The sequence below is a fragment of the Hippoglossus hippoglossus genome, chromosome 20, assembly GCF_009819705.1.
Source record: "Hippoglossus hippoglossus isolate fHipHip1 chromosome 20, fHipHip1.pri, whole genome shotgun sequence".
In the NCBI taxonomy this organism is placed as follows: domain Eukaryota; kingdom Metazoa; phylum Chordata; class Actinopteri; order Pleuronectiformes; family Pleuronectidae; genus Hippoglossus; species Hippoglossus hippoglossus.
In genome coordinates this window covers 3956015-3965974 of record NC_047170.1, presented here as the reverse complement: position 1 = coordinate 3965974, position 9960 = coordinate 3956015, and the positions used below count along the sequence as shown (strand labels likewise).

At 40.7% G+C, this 9960-nt stretch overlaps 1 protein-coding gene across 6 annotated transcripts in view; it reads left to right on the top strand.

The window, feature by feature from the left end:
- The first annotated feature begins 946 nt into the window (after positions 1–946).
- Positions 947–9960, top strand: part of svila (supervillin a) — a 75170-nt gene continuing 66156 nt past the window's right edge. For 2 of the 6 annotated variants that reach the window (XM_034572201.1, XM_034572200.1), the window contains exons 1-2: positions 947–1074; positions 6251–6320. The gene's annotated coding sequence lies outside the window, so the exon portion shown is untranslated. The remainder of the gene's footprint in view (positions 1075–6250; positions 6321–9960) is intronic. The other 4 variants (XM_034572199.1, XM_034572197.1, XM_034572196.1 and 1 more) reach the window with 3 other exon arrangements.

Genomic DNA, 9960 nt, shown 5'->3' with positions numbered 1-9960 from the left:
AAACCATGAACTAGGCGACAAGCAGCTGTACAAACCTAGATGGACCAGTCAATTTTACACCTTTTACACTCTTGATCTCTCTGTGTTGTTGAGAGAAGACGTTTACATGAGGCTGTGGCATGTTGTCCGTTTGTAAAAAAGCATTCACAGCAGCCTCTGCTTGAAAAGTGATGCGCGTCTATTTCAGATGGTACGGTACAAACACTTGGAGCCAATAAAAGCCCAAAACAAACGTTGAAAGTTGTTCCTTTTCACACAACACGTTAACATGTGTAAAAAAATTGAATGCAACATAGGTTCAATATATTTTTAAGAAAATCAAATGTATAGTCGGTTCCATTTCATTGATATTCATAACTTGCACGTATGAAATATTATAAAAAGATCCTTAGGGGTGCAGTGAAATTACTTGAAACTTGACATGCAGACAGTGGAGGTCATCCTGAACAAGAGTTACCTTTTAAGGATTAAAACAAATACAATTTGATAGGAGCAAGCTATAAATGCCATAATAAAAATTGAGCTTACATTTCCTTTACTTTCCTCAAAATGTCTGCAGTGAAATTACTTAAAAACGAAAAACAGAGAACGTGGGGTCATCCTGATCAAGAGTGAGGTGAAATTATTTTTTGTCATCTCTTAAGGATCTTTTTTAATAATATTTCATAAGCAAGATATGAATGTCATAATGAAAATGTAGCCTTTCATTTTCTTAATATTCCATTCCATTATACTTGTTAATGTGTTGGGTGGAAAGCGAAACCGTTTTTACTTATTTTATCAAACGTCCATAAGAGGGGACAATAAAGTCTCAACTTTTTTTTCACTCCAAGCACATGTACCGTAACACCACAAATAGACACGTATCACTTTTCAAGCTGCGGCTGGTGTGACGGGGTTTTCGCAAACGAAGGACCACATGACCGCGGTGGGCTGCAGCGGGTCTTCGTGAGTAACAGTGCAGTGTGCGTGTCAGTGTGCGTGTCAGTGTCCGTGTGTCCGCTGCGGGATCTTACAGGAGCGTGTTGGTTTAACAGCCATTCGAAACGAGTCGTCTCCTGCAGAGCAGCATCGGTGAGTGAGTGGGACTGAATGTTTTGTGCATGGAAAGTTAAACCTCTCGCTGTTTTTCCCAACGTGCGGAGGAATTGGGACATTTTGTCAGTCTGGTGGATTTTGGTACAACTGCAGGAAAAAAAAAAAGTTTTTATAAAGTTTTAAGTCCGTGAATGCAACTTGCAAACAAAGCGCGTTGCCTTTGATCTCGCGTGGTGTTTACGGACGCTATATTTAAAACAGGATTTTTTTTTTTGAAAGGACCACTTTAGTGTGAGCCTGCACGTCCAGGTGAGGACATCATCCTTCGGCAGGTGGGGACTAATTCATCCGCTCCACACCGGCTCACATCACCTCAATTAAGGAAAGTAAAGGGGAAATGTGCAGCGATGAGTTTGCGTTTTTTTTTTTAAACTCGTGAAACCGAAGACTCGAGGCCACAATAGACTATTTTATTATCTCTCGGCGCCAGATATGTATAATGTTACACGGTGCATGACACCTAATACCACAGCAACGAGGACAGGGCAGTGGTCTGCCGGGGAGAGGGAGAGGACGCGGTGCCACACTTCTTTTAACAAAACGTCATAATTGAGTCCCCAACTATTTCGGTGCAAATTGAATATCACCTATCTTTAAACTTGTCATTTAATATGTTGTTTTTTTACTCCGGCATGTATCTCGCACACCATGCAGCGCATGCCGAAGCGAAATTAAGACTTTTATGATTGGTACTTATATCACGCAGGGACCAGCTGTCACCCACTGCTGAGTAAATGATAAAATTTAGAGTATTTTAAGATGAAGTGCCGCATAGTGGATTATTTGCCAGCCGAATTTACCAGAGGGTGGCGATGACTCCTGTAACATGTAAAGACTCCCCTTTATGTGTTCTGTAGCGGTGATAATTGGCAAAGCAACTTTTAAAATAAGCTTTTCCTTAAGGGGTCTGGTGTGGTAGATGTAAGAATACTGCCGCGATGCACGTTTTTAAGATTGCGTTTCCTCATCTCTGAAAATCACTTTATCTCACAATGATCTGCAGCAATGTATGATTAGAACACAATTGCACTGCAAGTTTTTACAGTGCACCCAAAAATCTAGTGCATATTTAGTCTAATAATAGAAAATGGTTTATACAAACAACAACCCACATACAGAGTGCACTGCTCAAGTGTCGTCTCCTTCTTATTTGGCAGGTAGTCTGGTGTTTATGATCTGCCAAAATAAACAAGCCTCGGCTAATTAATAATCCCTGGTTTCTCTCCACACATCTGCTCTACATCGATCAAGCCAGTTCACTTCACAATTTGTGCATTCCCACAGATTTTTGATTAAAAACTGACTTAACTGAATCAGGTCCGAAGGGCAACTTTTGTTACTGTTTTACCACAGTGGATCAGGTATAACAGAATCTGCGGTGGATAAACACGATTCAGATGTTCTCATGACTTTCAACAGGAATCTTTTCCCTTTTGTTCATGATGCTTTGCCGACTGTTGTCAAGCTTGAGATACATCAACATCTGATCAAAATTGTGGAGTTACTTTTAAGACTTACTCCAAATTTGTATGTTATAATTTCCATTCATCCCTCATGTTCCTCCTTAAATGGGACATGGCTGCCTTTGCCACAGATGCAGTCAAAACAGAGCCATTTCCTTTTCCATGTTGAAGGTCTGCTTATCAGTCTGACCCTCGCAGCCTAAGCCTGCAAAATAAGTTGTTGTTATGGGTAGGGCTGGGCGATCACTTATTGTCTTGATATAATTTAATATAATTGTCCTGATATATTTTTCTGCAATAGCAATATCATGGTGCATGGGTCACAATGGGATATATCATGCTATTTTGCGATACAATTCAATATAATACATAAGTCTGCAGAGAAATTGTGTAAAAACGACCTTATTAACATTTTCCATTTCACTTTATTCCGAAAAATATTTGCATTGCGTAGTGTCACTGAGCAGTGAACCCACTGAACTGAAATGCACTTGATATGAACCTCGTACAAAAATAAAGTGCATATTGGGCCATTTGAAGGAATAATTCACTGCTGGGAGGATGCCCTTCTAATAACATTTAGCCGTCTTCAGACATGAACTAGGGAGAATGTCCACACCTTTTGGTCCGGACTTTCTCCAGAGTTTCCCTTTCACTAATGAAAAACACAGCTTTCGATTCTCTACTCAGACACGTTCACAACAACACAGAAATCCCTTGTTTAGTTGAGGGGTGGAGCAGCATGCACGAGGCAGGACGTAATATTTTATTTCCACTGTGGAGATATTTAGTCTGACGTGTGTTAGGGACATCTTTAACACGCTCACTCGCTCGCAGTAAATCTTCCCGAGGACCTTCTTTATTCTCACATGGGCTCATTCGGACATCCTCCACGGGGTTGGCTGGGGAAAGTCTGCAGCTTCTCACTTGGACATTTTCGTTCTCACATACAGCTGCTCTGGAAAACGTCAGGAGATTATCCAGAGTTCAGAGCATGTATAAAGCAACTCTTGAGCATTTATGCAGTAGAAAGGACTAGAAACACGACTGGAGAAAATGGAGAAAAAGGACCAGACCACAGTGAGAGACACCATAGATGGTCAATGTGAAGCTTTGCTGACCAAAGACCGTGTGCACTGTGCATAGTTAAGACTTAGATATATTAGAAACCATGGAGAAAGCTTGGCATAGGCTATTTGACGTATTTTTTAAAACTTTGGTGTGTCAACACTTAAATGTGATCCATCCACTGTTCCATTGTATGTGTACGCAAGAGGAGTCCAGTGTAATTATTTGTTGTGAGTGTTCCCAGGGTCTCCACCTTCCGTGTTTCAGAGTGAGAAACTGCCAGCAGAAGTTAGTTATATAAGCCTGTTGGGTGTTACATCATTGTTTTGGGGGCCCTGGTCCGGAGAGCTGGGGCTTGGTCTTCAGATGGGTCCAATGGGTCCTCCTCCCACAGACCCCCTCAGTGGACGAGGAAGGGGGGGAGGTTAAGAAACTATTGGAAGCAGATGCTCAGTAAATCTCTCCTGCTGGTGGTGAAACGAAGCTTCACCTGAACATAGATAAGGGGGGGGGGGGGGGGGGGGTGTTCTGTGCTTTATGTCTATGAGTGTTCAATGATTAGCTGCCGTATGTTGGAAATATGATTTGGGTGGGCTTGGTTGCCATGACCTCAAACAAAAACATGCAAAACAGGGATGATTTATTGGTTTATAATCCTCAAAACAACCCCACCTCTTTTTGTTCCAGTAAATCAATCCCCCCAAAAACTTGTGGGTCAGAGTTGATTTGTACTTACAGACAGTACTGTTTGAAAAACCAAAAGCAAAATCCCCTAAATGTCACATGGTAAAGGATTTAGGAGTGGATGTTTTCTGCATTTTGGTATTTCTGTAACCTGTAACTTGAGAACAAACGGCGCAGAAAAACATGACGATATAAAGACCACTGGGGTGGAACACCATGCTTTTAAGTGGCTGTGTGTCCTTTTGGATGTGCACCCACATAGGTTTGAGATCACAAGTTTTCTGAAAACAAGCTTTGAATTGTCCTTTGGTCTTCTCGTCCACACATAGATCTGCAGACCTGCTCATTTAAAAGCATCTGTGAGGCTCCGTGGTCTCAGGTGTGTATCTTGTTAAACAACAGTCTCAAGCCAAATCTGCTGCAGGTTCTTTGTTAGAACAGCTTCCACTTTATCTCACAATCTTGTTGGTTTCTCTTCTTCGAATTGTCTAATAAAGGCACACGGAGGGGCTTGTTATCTAATCCTTTTATCAACCTCTATTGGCAGTTAGAAGTAACTGCAACAAGATGTGCGCGGCTCGAGTACAGTTTGCACAACCCTTTTGTCTTATTGAGAAATGGTGGTTTGTAAGAAACCAATGCAAAAGACATTGTTTCACAAAAGGGGGAAAAAAGAAGGAAAAGAAGCTGGCATGGATTGACACAAAATAATCATTTAATGAACAGAGCGTGAAAAGTCTGGCTTTTTGTTTCTTGGATATCATTGAAAGGGCTGGGAAATAAAAAGAACAATAAAATCATGATATCACCGTATTTAATTTGATGTACAAAATTTCTACATTCAATATTTTTATTCACAAGTTAATTTTAATACAAAGTGCAATAAACAGAAAACCCCACAATCAGATCTCTGTTTGCTGTGTCCGCCCCTTTGCCTCAAAACTGGCACCAATTACACAATGTCTTCCCAAAGTCTTACAGCACAAGCAAAGACACAACTGCTGCATCAAAGGCTTTGAAGGAGCAGAAATGAAGAAAGTCCACTGCAGCTTAAAGGTTGATCACCACCTCGACATTGAAACATAGTTTTGCATCGCAGACATTTTAAATAAATATGGACCAGATTTATTATCTAAAATGACAAGAGAACTGTTTCCTCTGTGACTTCTATTAATGGAGATATGGCCAGTCAAAGTCACAGTGTTCCCCCAAAAAGTCCAGATGTCGTTAGCCCAGATCTCCCTTAACTGCAATACGAGACGCATGCAATTTCAATTCCCAGCGTGTCTTATATGATAAAATCAGCATGCTTTCATTAAGATCTGTGACGGTGTGAGAAAGTGAGATGATTTGACACGGAATGCTCCAATAGCTACTACACCCAGAAATATCGAACGGGGATAGCTACTCTGGTATAAACGGTGTATAAACAGCAGAAATATGTATATGTCAGGATATATATGGTCAAATCACCAATCTCTAGTTCCTGAGGGCATTTGAGACACATTCTACTCATTATTGTAATGCAGAGCTACTGGGTTTTCTCACAGACCTTAGTTATGTGTAGGCTGGGTAGGCCGATGTGGGTCACAGAAACAATGCTCTATTGTGGCAGATTAAGTGTTTTAGTTGCCTCACTTTGAATTGCTTACATGGAATGTAATGAGCATCGAGTCCTGCAGTTTATATTTTGCATTAACCACATACTTTCACGTTTGTTATTGGAAATAATTGAATATAGATGTATGTCACTTGCTGTGCAACAAATTCACTTGTCTCATGCAGCCAGTTCGATTATTTGTGTTTTGTTGATTTCAAGCATTTAAGAAAATATACAAGTGGACTGGTGTGAATTTGAGGAAAAGGAAACTAAAGCTGTAAAATGAAGTCAAACTTCCCATCACACTCTGGTGACTAAGTTAATGATTTGTTTTCAGGACCAGGTGAAGTTCAGGAGCTGGACACCGGAGGAAGAGAACTGAACTCTTCTGTCTCAATGGTCATCTTGTAAGTACATCAGCTGAGTCGATTGGTTCCTCTGATAAACACAGGTTCCTCTGTTAGATTGTCCGAAGGTTTCGTGGGACAGAAAGAATGACCCATCACCCGCAGCCAACATACTGTATGTCATTGTGATCATAGTAGGAAAAGAGACACATATACCTTGCATGGACGCACACACCCTATATCCTTCCTTTCCTTGGGATGTGAGCTGACCTTTAGAAAGCCCCGCTCTGTTTTTCTTTGTCAATGACACCATGTGTAGCTCTGATGAGGTGAATCAACAACAGACCCTGGCTGTGCAGAAAAAGCCAAACTTTACACTCCTCACCATGGTAACCGCTTCTTGTTTGGTGTGTGTGTGTGTGTCAAAGACATTATAGTTTTACATACATTTTTATATGGCAACTTGACATTGATCTCTGTGTTTTTAAGGGGTTTACAAGCCAAAAAGGTTGGGAACCACTCGTTTTGGGGTTTTACAGGGATTCTTTTCTCCCCAGTGAAGATACGTGAGATGTAAAAATATTTCAGCAAACATCGTGGTTAGAAAGCACAACATTACACAAGTGGCATCTCAACATCGTGGTCACATATCAGTATTTCCACTGTTTTTCATGACCTGAAGGAAACGGACCCAGCAGCCTCTTTGTTTTTTATTGTTGGCTATTGGCTGGTCTCCTGTGTCCGTTTGTTCTCTCCCCACCTACCTTTGTGCTGAGGGGGAGCTCAGCCACACAAACAACCCTGCCCTCTGCAGAACTCACATTCTTTCCTGTCTGCAGTGGTACCTGGGTGATGGAAATCACATTAGCCAATTCAAATCTGTAATGCGACATCTAAACCGGCAGGTTTTGCAACATAGGTAAAAGGAATAATTAAATGTATTGTATTTTGTAGATAATTCCTACTGATAACGCAATTTTCTAATATTGATAATCAATCACCATCACTGACACTAAAGGACAAACTTCCCTGTTTGTGTTGTATGACTTTCAAGATGTTAGAAAGATTAGACCTCAGCAGCGGTTGTGTTGACACAATAGGTGGTGTGCTGCCAAGTACACACACACACACACACACACACACACACACACACACACACACACACAGGCTTGAGTGGCCTAATTGTGTCAGCGATTGATTGAGAGTGCTTATGTAATACCTAATGGACTTTGATCCACCCATTGACATGTTTGTTCCTACTTCACTAACTGCTACTCTTACAACTAGAAACAACATCAAACTAGATGATCAATGCTTTTCTGCCTCTCTGTCCTAGAACTGTTTTCCTTAGTTTGACTTTCAGTTGCACTTGTTACAAATCCCACATTATAATTTGTATTAATATAGCCCCCTGTACATCCCAGTAGACCCCCCCCCCCCCCCCACCTCTGGAGTTCATTTTCATTTAATTTCAGTTATGATCTATTAGGAAAACAAAGTAATCGCTGTGGTTCTGCTGCGTGTTGAAGTTGTCTGTCAGTACAGGCAGTATATAATAATATATCAAATAAAGATGAGATACTTCTTGAGATACTTCTTCAAAATACATTAATGTAACCTTTTTCTTTGGAATTGTGATATATTATTTACCATTAATAAAAGAAAAAACATCAATATCACTTTTGTTTGACTTCAGTCTGCCCCCCCTCTCCAATCTAAAACCTGTTTAAGTTAGTACAACTTATCATAACTATTAAACTAGTTTGCCAGAGCTACAAAAGTTAAATCAGGAATTCTCTTTCAAGCTCTTTACACAGCTAGCTGACATGTTCGTTACACGTTCTGATTGTTTGGTGAAACCATCATCCTACTCCTTAACCCCCCTGACTCCATACATACTGTACACTGACACACCTCCAACACAAATAAACACTGCGTCATCCAATCCACAGTGTGTTTCACTGACCCCTGCCTTGTTGGTGAGAGATTCATCAGGAGCTGGCTGGAGATATAAATGACTCATGCGGAAAAGGGTGACTCATAAAGACCGCAGCACTTACAGGCTGCATGTGTCAGTTGTTTCATTTCAGATATTTGAAATGCAAATCTCTGTCATGACTGATTGGCAGCCTGATGCAGTTGGTCCTGTGTTAGAATCGGAAACCCTCTCATCTGGTTCTCCACATGGGCTTAATCATCCAATAAAAATAGGTTTGACCCATGTCTGATTGAAACAGGTGACGCTGATGTATCGGAGAGTGTGAGGTCACGATGTTGGATGTTTTCAGATGGTTCCAGGTGGCGTTTATAATCCCCGCTTGACAAGCCAGTTAGCACCGATCAGACGTAGGTGATGACTTGAAGAGGAGTCATCATGAAGTGTTGAAGTCTGACTGGCCGACGGTGCTGAGGTGACAGACGAATGTGAACATTCACCTGCACCTGGTGCTGCTCATCATTGTCTCTGGTCTATTGCCATGTTGGAGCAGTTTGCCTTTTATAGGAAAGCATTTGCACAGGATGCCTGGGATGGTAGGAGTGTGTGTGTGGAGGTGTGTACACATGTTTCCATGTGTACCTGTGTTAAACAACATTCATACATCATCACATAGCTTCTTAATGCTTCTCATTACATCAGTGATACCAATTTATCTCTTATTAATCCGATAAAACTTTCCCTATCACAGGGACTCATAAACCTGATGGTAAATATATAGTAATACTCACCAAGCCAAATAAATTTTATTTAAATGTCTTCTAATTAGTCCTTTTTCCGCGTTTATTGAGCCTGTTCCACATTGGCTTACCTCAAGTCTCTCTCCACTTGGGACCGGAGGTCAGCTTAATCTCTCTGAGGCTATAAACTGCTCAGTTTGCGTGTTTTCCTTCACAATAAACACTTGTCTGAAATGCTCTAAACAGTTGGACTCATTTCGGTGTGTTTGCTGCCACATGTGGTCAGTAAGGGTTATTTAGGTTTCAGATGTCAGCCTGTGATTTTTTTTTTTAAGGGTGATCACAAAGAAATCAGTGTATGGGAAACACAACTAATGTTGTCTCATTTCTGACCAATCTTATTTAGTGGTCCCCAGCATGATTTTGCCTCCCACCACCCCACAAAGATGAATATCACTGTTGGAGTAGCGCAGCCCAGTAAAGACATCCAACAGTCTTATCTTTAGTTTTGTGGCATTAATTACATCCAGGAACTCGTGGACACAGCAATGGGGATTCCTACCCAGTTCATCTACTCTTGATTGTGGGATAATATATCAGATTAGTGTTAATGTGTTTTAGTAAATTACTCCTCAACCTTTAAATAGCTGCAGTGAGTCGTGCTGCCTTCAGGAGCTACACATTTGAATAAGATTATTCAGCAGAGAGCTTCAGTTTCCTGGTGTCTAAAGGCACTTTTATGGGTTCTCCCATGTTGATAAAACCCTGAACTCTTTTTAGTACAGAGGTTTAGCTTTCAAGATATTGATTACTGGCTGAAAATCACCCTTCATGTATGCATTTTAGTAGTAGTAAAGTTTCATATTTTACTGATTAATTTGCAAACATTTTTAAAGAAAGTATGTCAAATCGTTGTACTTTCAAGCAATATTTCTCACTTGGTATTATTGGTTGTATAGCAGTAAATTATAGCACAGCACCAAATCAGTCAATGTAACATCTGTCCTAATAATGCAAGGATTAG